The sequence below is a fragment of the Chlamydotis macqueenii genome, chromosome W, assembly GCF_036417535.1.
Source record: "Chlamydotis macqueenii isolate bChlMac1 chromosome W, bChlMac1.mat, whole genome shotgun sequence".
In the NCBI taxonomy this organism is placed as follows: Eukaryota; Metazoa; Chordata; class Aves; order Otidiformes; family Otididae; genus Chlamydotis; species Chlamydotis macqueenii.
Genome location: NC_141592.1, coordinates 50,441,572 through 50,455,783, shown reverse-complemented (window position 1 = coordinate 50,455,783; position 14,212 = coordinate 50,441,572). Strand labels below are relative to the sequence as shown.

The 14,212-nt window shown below is 44.5% G+C and overlaps 1 pseudogene; it reads left to right on the top strand.

Annotated features, from left to right (window-relative positions):
• The first annotated feature begins 2,841 nt into the window (after positions 1–2,841).
• LOC147596786 (uncharacterized) lies at positions 2,842–7,345 on the top strand (annotated as a pseudogene).
• Positions 7,346–14,212: the final 6,867 nt, after the last annotated feature.

Here is a 14,212-nt window from a genome sequence, read left to right as displayed (position 1 = left end):
CCGTTTTTCCTTATATTTTCTCTCCCTGTTCTCTCGGAGGGTGGGGGGAGTGAGAAAGAGACTGCGTAGTCTGGTCCTGATCGGGCCTGAACTACGACAGTCCTGTACAAATCTATATTCCGGATTACCCTCTTCATCGATTCTATTTTTGGTAACTGGTAGTATAGGGGTATTACACATTCCTGTAGAATACCATTCCTTGGAAAAAATCAATTCACCTTTGAATACTTGGCCGTGCTTCACTTGCAATGGGATACTGTCTTATTGCAAGCCGAAAACTTTGTTTTTATCTGCACAGGCTGTGCAGATTTTATGAGTATCACATCTGTGCTTGTATGATTCCACAATATTTTTGGGGACTTCCCTCAATTCTGATGGTATCTCAAATTCATCTCTTGTTACATCTTCTTTAATTTTTCCTTTTATCACATTCATCTCCAATTAAACAATCAAATCTATCCATTCTGGTGCTGACCTTATTTCCACATCCAAAACCTGCAACGGGTCTCTTCCCATACACTGTCAAGTCTTCAGCCATTACAAATCTTCCCCAAACGCTCTTATTTCCAATGGTTTAGTCAGAGTTTTCTCTGCTTCTCCCATTACATTTTGTACCAAAACTTGATCTTTGGTATGAGATTCTTCGGGTACATAATTTAAAAGTGATAAGGTTGCACCAGTACCTACCAAAAATTCTATTTCTTTACCTTCAACTTTCCCAATCATATGCTCCTCGTGATTCAATTTTGTTTTCCAGAGGGAGTACATAATCAGTACCTCCTCTGGTCTCCTTTCTAGTCACTGGGAATTTGCTTGTGGACGTTGATCAAATCGACTCATTGGTTCATCTGTCCTCCCCATATGAGGGCACAGAGGACAGGCCCATTGCAATTGTCCCAGTTCCCCACAGAAACAACATTCCTGGCTTTCCCTCAGCCATCCCTGCTGCTGATCCCATCAGGGAAGCGCTGTGCAGAGTCAGTGTGAGGCCATCCTCCCCCTTCCCCAGGGAATTAGCTCTCTCTGCTTTTACAGTGCACATTTTTTCACCAACACTGCCATCACAATTAATTCTAACATTCTATAAGTAAACTTATTTTAATCCCCAACGTTTATATTGGAGCCACCATTGGTTACAGTATCGCTTCCTTTTATCTTTTGTCATAGGGTCACCCTCACACTTAGGTCAGTTCTTAAGGATGTATCCCAAGGGGGAATAGGGGAGAATCTTGGACCAGCTACTTCCCATTCTTCTCCAGTGGCTGCTCACACTTGGCCTTGACTTTACCACCCAGTCAACTAAGGAGGGCTCACAGGGTATCAGCCCAGTCTTGACTGGGTCACAGCATCTACATGTGAGTCTGACCGCTCAAAAAATGCACATAAACCATAAATAAAAGAGGTACTCACCAGTCCAATGGATATTTCCCACTTCCCAGGTTGTCAGTGGATCTCTTCAGGCATTGCACCATTTTACCACTCACCAAACTCAGGCCACCAGAGGGTCGAGGCCAGACCTCCGATGAAATTACCAGTGCACACTTGGCCTCAGGCATCCTGTTCCTCCATTGCCAATGTCAAGAAGTTGGACTGATGTCCTGGATTCAGCAGGGATGGAGTTAGTTTTCCTCTCAGTAGCTGGTGTGTTTTGGATTTGTATGTGAAGAATGATGATAAAACACCCTGATTATATGAGTTGTTGTTAATGAGACCAAGGACACTGTCCTGCTTTCTGAGTCTTGCTGATGTGCAGATGCAGGAAGCTGGGAGAAAGACAGACAGAACAGTTGACCCAAACTGGCCAAAGAGAGTATTCCATGCCATAAATGTCATACTCAGTATATAAGTGGGGGTTGGCCAGGGCGGGTATCTGCCTTCCTGGCATCCATCTTTCTCCCTCATTTTGCTGGCATCATTCCCTCTACCTTGCTGGCCCCCTTTTCTCTCCTTTGCTTGCTGCTCAGTTTTGTTTCAGTGATCGCTGCTTGGGAAGGGCTGTATTGGTCACTGGGACATCGGGTGCTGACAAATCATACATTGTTCCTTTTGTATATTTTAGTATCCTTATATTCTGTTATTATTGTAGTTTTGCTTTGCTATTCTAGTAAACTGTCTTCATCTCAACCCACGAGTTCTCCTTCCTTCCCAATTCTCTCCCCCATCCTGCAGGGTAGGGGGAGGGAGAGTGAGAAACTGTGTGGTAATTTGGCCTAAACCATCACAGTCTTTTTGGTGCCCAATGTGGGGCTCAAAGGGTTGAGGTAACAACAGATCTGACTACAGTGTGTTAAAGTTGTTACAAGTGCTCATTATTTTTCTTTAAGAGTCCCTGGTCACAATGTTGCACTACATGTTTGCATGGTTGTGTTATGTCTCTCCTAAGTTGCATCACATATTTCCTTCGGTGCTGTTGATCACTTCTCAGAAATGGGTGAAAATTCTCATTTTGTTGTACTGGGCACTACTGACTTATGATATGGTAGCATCACTGGTCATGAAATTAGTCTGGTCCTTGTTTTCGGCATTGCTGGTAACTCCATACTTTGGGTACCATTTTGCAAGAATTATTAACAATCACACCTTTTTTTTTTCTCCCCAGAAAACCAATCTATGGGGCAGTCAGAGGAGGATACTTTCCCCTGCTCTTTTACTTTCCCTTTTTCCTTCAAGCTAGTCACATCAGCTTTCGAGAATTTTGAATATCCTTGGGATGTGCAAGCCCGCATTCTCCTATTGCTATGTCTCCTGAATGTGTTTCAGATTTTGTTTAGGATTAAACAACTATTTAAAAAAATCACCTGGAGATCTGCCTCGAGGTTGCAGGGGCAGGGGTGGCATGGCATGTGGGAGAAGATGGGCAGGTACCTAGAGAACTTCTCACCTCCAATGGTCTGGAACTACACTCCCAAACAACTGCAGAGTCCTGATGAAGTGATAGAATATTTGAAAGGAAAATGTCATGGGTATTCCAAAGAGGCACAACTTATCGCTTTGTGTTGGGCACTGGCTAATATCTACCAAACAGTGCTCAGTGTTATGCAGCACCCTCAGGAAGAAGGGAAGGAAAACCAACTGACAGATACTGCAGCTACTCCAGCCCCTGCGACAGACACCGCAGCTACTCCAACCCCACCTACTGGCACTGCAGCTACTCCAGCACCAGTGGCAGGCACTGCGGCTGCTCCAACTTCAGCTACTGCCACTGCAGCCAAATCAGAGAACCAACCTGTGTCGGTATCAGTCGCCCCTGTACAGAAGAAGAAATCTTGGAAGCGAAAGTCAGCTCGTTTAGTAAGGGATGAGTAAAAACCAGGACCATCACGAGCAGAGGAGGAAGAAGAGGAACTCATGAGAGAGGAACTCATAAACGAGACTGAAACCACCCGATCCCTATCCCTGAGTGAGTTGCGAGATATACAAAAAGATTTCAGCTGGCATCCAGGCAAGCACCTTGTTACCTGGCTGCTTCGATGCTGGGATAATGGGGCCAGTAGCCTGGAATTAGAAGGTAAGGAAGTTAAAGAAACGGGATCTCTTTCTAGGGAAGGAGGCATCAACAAAGCAATTGGAAGAGGTGCACAAGCTCTCAGCCTCTGGAGGCAACTCCTGTCAAGTATGAAGGAAAGATATCCCTTCAAGGAAGATGTTACCTATCACCCAGGCAAGTGGACCACCATGGAGAGAGGTATCCAGTACTTAAGGGAATTAGCCATGCTGGAAGTTATTTATAGTGACCTAGACAGTGAGGAGTCACCCAAAGATCCAGATGAAGTCCAGTGCATATGGCTCATGTGGTGGAAGTTTCTACGGAGTGTACCATCATCATATGCCAACTCATTGGCAGTACTGAATTGGAAAGATGGAGAGGGATCAACAATGGATGGACTGGCTAGTCAGCTCCGGCAATACGAAGAAACTCTCTCTTCTTCCCTCGTCTCAGCTGTGGAGAAACTGTCTTGGGAGTTCCAGCAATTCAAAGAGGATAGGTCCTACTCCCCACCTGTATGGACCAGTATCTCAGCTATTAGGAGTAAACATTTCCCTGCTCAAGGGAGACGATGCACATGGATGGATGCCAGGAAGGCAGATACCCACCCCGGCCCGCCCCCACTTATATATTGAGAAGAAAAGGATGCCAAGGGTGCCCGAATGGAATGGATGCCCCCTCCCATGGGCAAACCCCACTTATATACTGAGCATGACATTTATGGAATGGAATACTCTCTTTGGCCAGTTTGGCTCAATTATTCTGTCTGTCTTTCGCCCAGCTTCCCGCATCTGCACGTTAACGAGACTTTAACGAGACTTGGAAAGCCAGACAGTGTCCTTGGTCTCATTAACAACAACTCATATCATCAGGGTGTTTATCAACATTCTTCACACACAAAATCCAAAACACACCAGCTACTGAGAAGAAAATTAACTCCATCCCTGCTGAAACCAGGACAGTATCCCCCCCTTATTCCATACCATTTACATCATGCTTATAGATATACACACAGACATCATCATATCAGTCTATCTGCTATCCCTCCAAAGTCTGTTGAGTTGATTTAGTCCATGACTTTGGGCCCCATCTGTGATAGCAGTCTCTCAGGGCAGGGCAGACGGAATGTAGTGTGAAGTTGTTACATACTGCATCTGGAACTCGTAGCTGGTACCTCTGGCGCAGCTTGTATATCACGTCCATGGTCTGCGAGTTGAAGATGTTGATCTCAAGCAAGTTGCTGGGTGCCGGTTCTGGTTCCATCACTGCTGCATTTCGCTTGGTTTCACTGAAGCTTGTTCTTCCTTGATGAGGGTGATTCTTGCTGCAGAAATTTGACAGAACACAAAAGAACTACAGGGATGATTAGATACAGTTTGAATTATTGGCTATTTTCACCTAAAATCAAATCTCCCTGAGGTACACATAGGAATTGTCCATCCTCCCGCATCACCCACCAAGTACATCCAGGTCCTTGAGCAAAAGCAAGCCCACGAGTAGGTTTGCCTTTGCCCAGGGGAGGAAAAACCCAGACTGTCTTCCCCAACATTTTCCTTACATGCACCACAGGGACTTTATCCCCTTCTACAGTATGTAAAAGTTCAGATTGGGCAAGGTCAGCTCGATTGGTGGATCCCCGAGTGTTGAATAACCAAGTGGCTTTTGCTAAATGTTTGTCCCAGTTTTTGAAGGTTCCACCACCCATTGCTCTCAGTGTAGTTTTCTGCAGTCCATTGTACCTTTCAATTTTTCCAGAGGCTGGTGCATGATAGGGGATGTGATATACCCACTCAATACCGTGCTCTTTGGCCCAAGTGTCTATGAGGTTGTTTCGGAAGTGAGTCCCATTGTCTGACTCTATTCTGTCTGGAGTGACATGTTGCCACAGAACTTGCTTCTCAAGGCCCAGGATGGTGTTTCGGGCGGTGGTATGGGGTACAGAATATGTCTCTAGCCACCCAGTGGTTGCTTCCACCATTGTAAGCACATAGCGCTTGCCTTGGAGGTTTTGTGTGATGTAATCAATCTGCCAGGCCTCTCCATACTTATACTTCAGCCATCATCCTCCATACCAAAGAGGCTTTATCAACTTGGCTTGCTTAATTGCAGCACGTTTCACATTCACAGATAACCTGTGCAATAGTGTCCATGGTGAAATCCACCCCTTGATCACGAGCCCATTTGTATGTTGCATCTCTTCCTTGATGGCCCGAGGTGTCATGGGCCCACCGAGCTAAAAATAGTTCACCTCTGTGTTGCCAGTCTAGGTCCACTTGGGAAACTTTAATCTTAGCAGGCTGATCCACTTGCTGGTTCTGGTGTTCTTCAGTGGCTCGACTCTTGGGTACGTGGGCATCTACATGATGTACTTTTACAAGTTTCTCTAACCAGGCAGCAATATCTTGCCACAGTGCGGCAGCCCAGATGGGTTTGCCTCTGCGCTGCCAGTTGCTCTGCTTCCATTGCTTTAACCACCCCCACAGAGCATTTGCCACCATCCATGAGTCAGTGTAGAGATAGAGCACAGGCCATTTTTCCAGTCCAGCAATATTTAAAGCCAGCTGGATGGCTTTCACCTCTGCAAACTGACTTGATTCACCTTGGCCTTCAGTGGCTTCTGCCACTCATCGTGTAGGACTCCACACAGCAGCTTTCCACTTCCGATGTTTTCCTACAATACGACAGGATCCATCAGTGAACAGGGCATATTGCCTCTCATTTTCTGGCAGATTATTATACGGTGGGGCCTCTTCAGCCTGTGTCACCTCTTCCTCTGGTGACATTCCAAAATCTTTGCCTTCTGGCCAGTCTGTGGTCACTTCTAAGATGCCTAGATGATTGGGGTTTCCTATTCGAGCCCATTGTGTGAGCAGTGCGACCACGTGGCATCAGTTGCATGATGTGTAGAGGGGACCTTCCCTTTGAACATCCAGCCCAGCACTGGCAGTCGGGGTGCCAGGAGGAGCTGTGCTTCAGTACCAATCACTTCTGAAGCAGCTAGAACTCCTTCATATGCTGCCAGTATTTATTTTTCATTTGGAGTATAGCGGTCCTCGGATCCTCTATATCCCCGGCTTCAAAACCCAAGGGGTTGACCTCGAGTCTCTCCTGATCATAGAATCATAGAATCATAGAATGGTTAGGGTTGGAAGGGACCTTCAAAGGTCATCTAGTCCAACCCCCCTGCAAGGAGCAGGGACATCCCTGACTAGATCAGGTTGCTCAGAGCCTCATCCAGCCTGGCCTTGAACGTTTCCAGGGATGGGGCCTCCACCACCTTTCTGGGCAACCTGTTCCAGTGTTCTATAACTCTCATCATAAAAATTTTTTTCCTAATTTCCAATCTAAATCTACCCCCCTCTATTTTAAAACCATTACTCCTTGTCTTATTGCAACAGGCCCTACTGAACAGCCTCTCCCCATCTTTCTTGTAGGCCCCCTTGAGGTACTGATGTTCTCTGCCAGAGACTCCAGGTAGGGCCATTCTCCCTGGATGCGGTGTAGAGGATGTTTTTCACATCTTGTCCTGTCCGGACTGGCCCAAGGACTACTGCATGAACAATCTCCTGTTCAATTTGTTTAAAGGATTCTCGTTGCTCAGGGCCCCATTTAAAATCATTCCTCTTTTGGGTCACTTCATAGAGAGGGCTAACAACCACACTGTAATTTGGAATATGCATTCTCCAGAAACCCACAATGCCCATGAAGGCTTGTGTTTCCTTTTTGTTAGCTGGTGGAGCCATAGCTGTTATTTTGTTGACCACATCCATTGGAATGTGACGACGTCCATCTTGCCATTTTACTCCTAAAAACTGGATCTCTTGTGCAGGCCCTTTTGACACGCGGATCAAACTCTAAAACTCGTAAAGAGTTATAAAGCAGGCATGTTTATTCGGCGCCGGGTGCGTGGGGGATCGCTCCTCCAAAAGCACGCACACCGACAGCACATTTTACCAAAAATGTATATGGTGCAGGTATACATATTCATAGGATTGCACAATACAGACATACATATGCATAAGTGAGGCGGGGTTATTAAAAAAAACCACTTGCATTAGCATTTCAGATCTGTCTCTGGTGTTCGTTTACTTCTTCAGGGGTCTTATCTTCCTCTAGATGAACTTTAGTCATTCATCCATGCTCTCCTTTCATTTGGTGATTTCAGCAGTTTCCCAACTTCTGACCAAATTTGTGGTGGAACTGACATTCCATCCTTTGCTAGGCATATTAGTCCTTGACAAATACCAGTCCCTGATAAGCTTAAGTGAGTTTCAAGGCAAACAGGATTGTTAGGCATTGTCTAGCAGACAGTTAGTCTCCTAAATCAAGCAATATTTAGCAGACCGTTAATTCCCTGTATCAATTCCCCCCTTTTCTTTCCCCTAAGCAAATTCTTTTGCTGTTAAAAGTGGTTCATTATTGTTTTTAAGGCCCATATTTGTTCAGCAAGCTTCTTCAATTTATACCAAAAGATAAGATTTATTACCATTAATATTGCCATGACTATCAGTAAAATCAATATTCGGTGGGTCAGTATGTTTAAGATCTTGGTAGCAGATGGGGAATAACCCATGAACACATCCCACCAATAGTGCTCTCCATCTGACTTCACTCGTTCCATTATTTGGTGTGTTCTTTCTGCATCATGTTGGACAGTAATTAAAGTCTTTTGGCCACTGTCCTGGACTTGCTTTATCAATCTCTCTAAATTTTCATGATGCAGTAGTTCCATTACTAGAGCAAGATTCATTCCAATAGGGGTGGGCTGCAAATCTTGAATCAGTTCATTACTAGATCATATCAATTGATAGGTAATGACAGGAGCAGTATAAGTAAAATCACATCCTGTGAGACTAACAAAATTACAGATGCAAATATTTGAATGGTTACTTGTGTCCACTATGAGGTCATCAACTTGAACAGAATCACATAGAGTCCTCAAATAAACACATCCCATACCCCTGTAAAATACAATGGTTTCTAGGGTCTCATTGGGGTGTATCTCAAAATGACAAACATTTTGTTCTGTATCCAGAAAAATATCCTGCCCTTTTATGGTATTACCTTCACAAATAAATCCCTGCTGGTCTCGCACAGCACAGGCCTTGACATCAATAACATCAATAGTTTGCCATTTCTTCCCATTTTTCATAGCCCATACCCTATGTTCTACGGGATAAAGTACACTTCCATGGTGATTTAATCCTAATGCAACAGTCGGATATATATTGTACACCAAGGCTTTAGATATAGTTAGTACAAAAGCTGTGGCTGTGTTGCTAGTAGGGTCAAAGGTAAAATTAACACTGTGCCACCACGACTGGAATTACCTTTCAAATTCAGTTGCATTATCTCAAATTACCTTTCGGATTTCTCTTTGGCAGGATTCTGTCCTCTCCTTCCCTGATGATTGCAGCTGCTATTGATTGTATCCATAATTGGAGCTGGATACAACTGAGTGCTTTAGAAACATTAGTTTGAACTACGTCTAATGCATCTACAATTAATTCATTATAACAATTTTTACAATAAAATGTGGTCCTCTATCTGAGGAGATTGTTGCAGGAATCCCGAATCTCGGTACAATTTCTTCTAGTAATGCTTTAGTTACCTCTCTAGCTTTATTGGTTCGGCAAGGAAATGCTTCTGGTCAGCCTGAAAAGGCGTCCGTTAGGATCAACAGATATTGGCACCCCCCTTTTCTTGGGAGTTCTGAGAAATCAATTTGCCATTTCTGCCCTGGAGAGTTTCCTTGCCCTTTTTCTCCGAGTTGGGCTTTAGGCCTTGTCTTAAGATTCTTCTGCAAACATATTTCACACTGCTGTGTCACTTGTTTAACAATAGTGTAGAGGTTCCAGGCAGCTATAGGCTGACTCAAGTAGTTATACAATGCTTCAGCTCCCCAATGGGATTTTCTGTGTTCTGCCATAACTACGGCCCACAATAATGCAAATGGAATTATTATTCTGCCTTGCAGAGTCTTTGCCCACCTACCCTTCTCTATTTTTCCACCTAAATCTTCAACTAATTTTTGATCCTCTTTGGAATACTTGGGTGCTGACGCGGAAGTAACGGACACTGCTGACGACCAATATGATCAAGCAAATGCCAATTTATTGTTGATACATCCCGGTTAACATAGCCCTTCTAATTCCGTATCATGCACAAGCTCTCTACTAATTGGTTAACTATATCATGCACGCGCTCCTAGCTAAAATATGATTCGTTAAGTCTCTATGTTCACGCGCACGGCTCTCTCCACCTGCACCCTGCTTCATGTTCAGCCCCCAGTCACGTATGCCAGCTGTTTTCCTTCTTCTCAAGGTTGCTTTGTTTACTTTCTCACAGGAAGCTTCATTACTTTCTCACAGGCGGCCTCATTATTTTCTCACAGGTGGCTTCAGTACTTTCTTACAGGCAGCTTCAGTACTTTCTCACAAGCGGCTTCAGTGATGTCCTTGAGGCCTGCTGCTCACAAACATAACAATTCCATTCGGTCTGGATTGTTCACTAAGTGCCCCTGGTACTCCAGGTATCCAACAAATCCCCCTTTTTGTTTTGAACAATCCAGACCCACTTTCATCATACATTCCATAGCTTTCACAAAGCATTTTAAAATATACCCCAAAATCATCAGTGTCAACAGCAAACCTGTCAATAATACCAACCCATAAACTATCAAATCTTTTAGCCAGCCTGTGACCCCCAAGGATTTCAACCAGTCTGTTAACCTGCTTTCCACTTGTATTGCATGCATGTTGCATCATAACTCTGCCAACTGATAGCGTATCGACTTAGAGTGATCAGAAACATTCATGCAGCACATACCTTCAAAATCTTCACATCCATGTCCATGCGCTAATAACAAAAAATCAATGGCTGCTAGATTCTGCAAAAATATCATGACGCATGCTATCCATGTCTTCTAATAATCCTGATAACATGCTAGAGGTTAAATTCGTTTGCTTTTGTGCCCAACAAGCTAATTTATTTAAGTTAGCTAAAGTTTTTGCAGTTGCTGCCCAAGGAACAAATAAAGATAATGCTATCCGCTCAGCTGTCCCCAACAGGGTTAAATTGCCGTCACAATGGGGAGTCAATACTTTTAGCGATCTTCTTGCTCGCGTATGATACCGTAATGTTCTCATAGGTGGAGCAAACACTATCAATTTTCCAAAATAACATGGTCCTCCTATAGCCCTTTTTGGTATTCCTGACCTTATTTTACTACAATATCAACTAGGTTCATGTAGGCCTCTACTGAATCTCCCTTTTTTTTTTTTTTTTTTTTTTTTTTTTTTGATTAGCCAGATTGTCTGTATTGAGTTGTTAATCATTTTTTGCAAGCATGGTATGTTAATGATTATGCCTAGTATGATGCCTAGTATCACAATTCCGATTTTAACCAAGGACAGCAACCACCCAGTTATGCCACACACAAGCTTAGTTAATAAAATTACTGATCACACGTTATACATATTCATGATTACGAAGCAAAGCTAAGTTTCACTACCTTCTAGTAATTTTCTACTATAACATTCTTCTACCATTATAGATATAACAACTCCAGTAACTTTCTTATCTATAAGAGCAATGACTAGTTTTCTGCAGGCCTCTGTTGAAACAAGCCATAAATTCTGCTAACAATGTTTTGTATCTTAAAGCTTCCCTTCTCATTCCATGGCTTTCTTCCTGAGAGCATGATTGCATTCCTCCCCCAAGGTCGGTGTGCTTTCACTGATACCGTACTGGCTCAGCGAAATACCACATCTCCCCCTTCTTTGTTTATGAGAAGAGGCTTGTTTCAACGCTTTATCTGTTAAAGTCTGCACACATTTTAAGACACAGAATATAGATCAAAATACATATATAAAAGGAATGAATAAGCATCCTACAACTATTAGTAACAAGCTTATATCAAGTCACCAAAAGATTTCTGAATATATCAAAACCATCACTTTGTTGCTGTTTTTGTACTCCTTTTTGCAAGTTTTGAATACTTTTGTGAATAGATTCCGAATGATCAGACAGATTCATGCAGCAAAGCCCATCAAAATCCTGACAATCATGATTTTGTGCTAATAATAAAAAATCTATTGCTGATCTATTCTGTTACTAACCCAACTATGCGAAAGACACCGCTGAGCAAGAGGATGTTTATCAGCCGGGTCAGAGCAGAGAAGGGAGACAGGCGCAGCACCTTCAGGGCGTCCCCTGTTGTAAATAAAGTGTGCTCTGGGTTTGTCCTCTCCCCCTCGCTCCGAGCCACCTCTGTTTATACCCTCAGCAGATTCAGTGAAAGAGTCCTGACTAGGTGTTGCTGCATGCGTGGCCAGCGCATACAACAAGGCCTGACCAGACGTTGCTGCATGCGTGGCCAGCACATGCAACAAGGCCTGTCAAAATATGTGCTCTGCAGGCTAACAGCGGTTCTGTTTTGTAAAGTAGCATAGTATATAGAATCTACATCAGTTAACAGCATTGATAGTGCCGATGCAGTTGTATTTATTTGCTTAGCAAGCCAACAGTCCAATTTATTTAGCATAGTTAATGCCTAGGCACTTGCCACACCAGGTGTAAAGACTGAAGCAGCAATAATTTTACTTAGTTTCCAAAACTCTGTATTGTCTTGGCAATCAGATTCAATGCTATGTATGCTTCGTTTAGGTCTTTTATGCTGTCTGGATTTTGATATGTGCTCGCATGATTACATCATGCTGTCTCGTTGCAATGTATAGATCTTAAAGCATTTACAATCATTACCCCTCTAGAAACATTAGCTCTTGAATAGTTAAAAAATAGACAGAAGTCCATCTTTACTGATCCCAAAAAGTTCCATCTTTTGTAGTTTTAGCACTCAGCACTCGTGGTTGCTGCTGTTTTACACAGAGTTGCCGTCCTACGGGTATCTGGCAGGTCAACCAAACATGTTCTGAAATACCCGCAGACGATACAGACAGGGATCCACTTGTTTACTGCTCCTGTAAAGACATGAGCGTATCCCTTCCCCCATGTTATAAGAGGGAACGGTCCTTCCACTTATACAAAGCTCGACTCAGACAGGAGTATCTGTTAACCATGTCAGGGGCGGGGGGGTGGGGGCGCCTGGCGGCGGCTGTGGCCCCGGGCATATAGGAGGAAAGAAAACTAAAACCCGAGGTTTAAGACAAGAATAGGGAGGGATCCTTAAAGCCACCGCTACAGGCAAAACAGACCATCAGTAAAACCAAAGCAGGATAATGAAAAAAGGAACAAGACAACCTCCCCCCACCCCTCCCTCTTCCCGGGCTTAACACCATCTCCACCTCCCTCCCCTGCCCCCTGAGCGGGACAGGGATGGGGGGCGGGAAGAGGGAGTTAATCACGCACCGCTTTATTGATATCAACGGTTTAACTGCTGCACCTACAGCAGCAGCCATGACTGTAGCCTTTTGTTGTTCTAACATTCGCTCGGCAGCTTCCAGCAGTTGCCCTGTACTAGATCCTTTTGGCAGCACACTAAGGGCTCTCTTAGTTTTTTCATTAGCATTATTAAAGGCAAGCATGTCTAAAAACTTTGCTTTCATGTCATCATCCAGATCAGGGTGAGCCATAATTGCGGTGTGCAACCAATCAATAAATTTCCCATATGGTTCTGTGGGACCTTGCCTTACTGACGTAAAGGCAGGTCCGGACTTTTCACCGTACACCCTAGCAAGCGCTCTATAAGCCAAATCTTGGCCCAGTTGTAACACTTCGGTAGCGAATCGCGCTTGCCAATCAGGTCGTGTGTAGGGTCCCGCTCCCATCAGCATTTGAGTTTGCACCCCAAATAATGGATCACCCTGTTGTCGAGGCGTTGCAGGTGCCCTATCACAAGCAGTCTGCCAGTGCTGAAAAAACTGCAGCTGCTGTGACGGTAGCAAAAGCATCTGGACAATCATTCTAATATCATAAGGAGTTAAAAACTGTGACAAAAAAAATATGCTGCAACACAGATTGAGTATATGATGATTTTAGCCCATACTGAGTAACTGCATTTTTAGCTTCCTTCAATATTTTCCAGTCTAATGCTTGCCACACACTTCTCCCAGTATTATTGGTCACAACTGGAAATGCCATGGGAAAAGGCTCTCCTTCTATCAAAGCATCTTGAATCACCTCTTTCCACCGCACTATTGGATTCAAATCCCCAGCCCCTCCCGCCAGCGTCCCTTGGAAAGGTGCAAAAAGACTGATCTCACCCGATGTTCCATTTGGAACGAATAGGTTGGACGCTGGCAGGTCTCGATGTGGCACAGGCGAAGGAGTTGACAAGTTTCCCAGCGATGCTTCTAGGCGAACCTCTAGGGCTTCCAGCCTTTTTAGTGTCTCTTGCAGCTGTGCATCCTTCAAGCCGGATGAATGTTCATCCCCCTCTTCCTCATGCCGTGGTGGCAGGGAAGAAGGTGGTAACGGGGGATAAACCGGAGCTGTTGGCGCCAGTGAAAAGACTCGTGACTCTGAGCCTGCACTGGCGCAGTGTGGCGGGGTGCCTGGCGGTGATACATCTGATGGTGGTGAAAAGTCTTTGGCAGTTTTTCCCTCTGGTGCCCACATATCTATAGTTATAGGGGCTGTGGCTGCATTTCCTGGAGTCCTTGCTGGGGCTCGAGCCCCCCCACCCTCAGCACAGGCCGGGGCGGCGGCAGGGCTCGTTAAACCCGAGAACAGCATGCTAGCAGCGGAGGTGGACCCTTTGGCTGG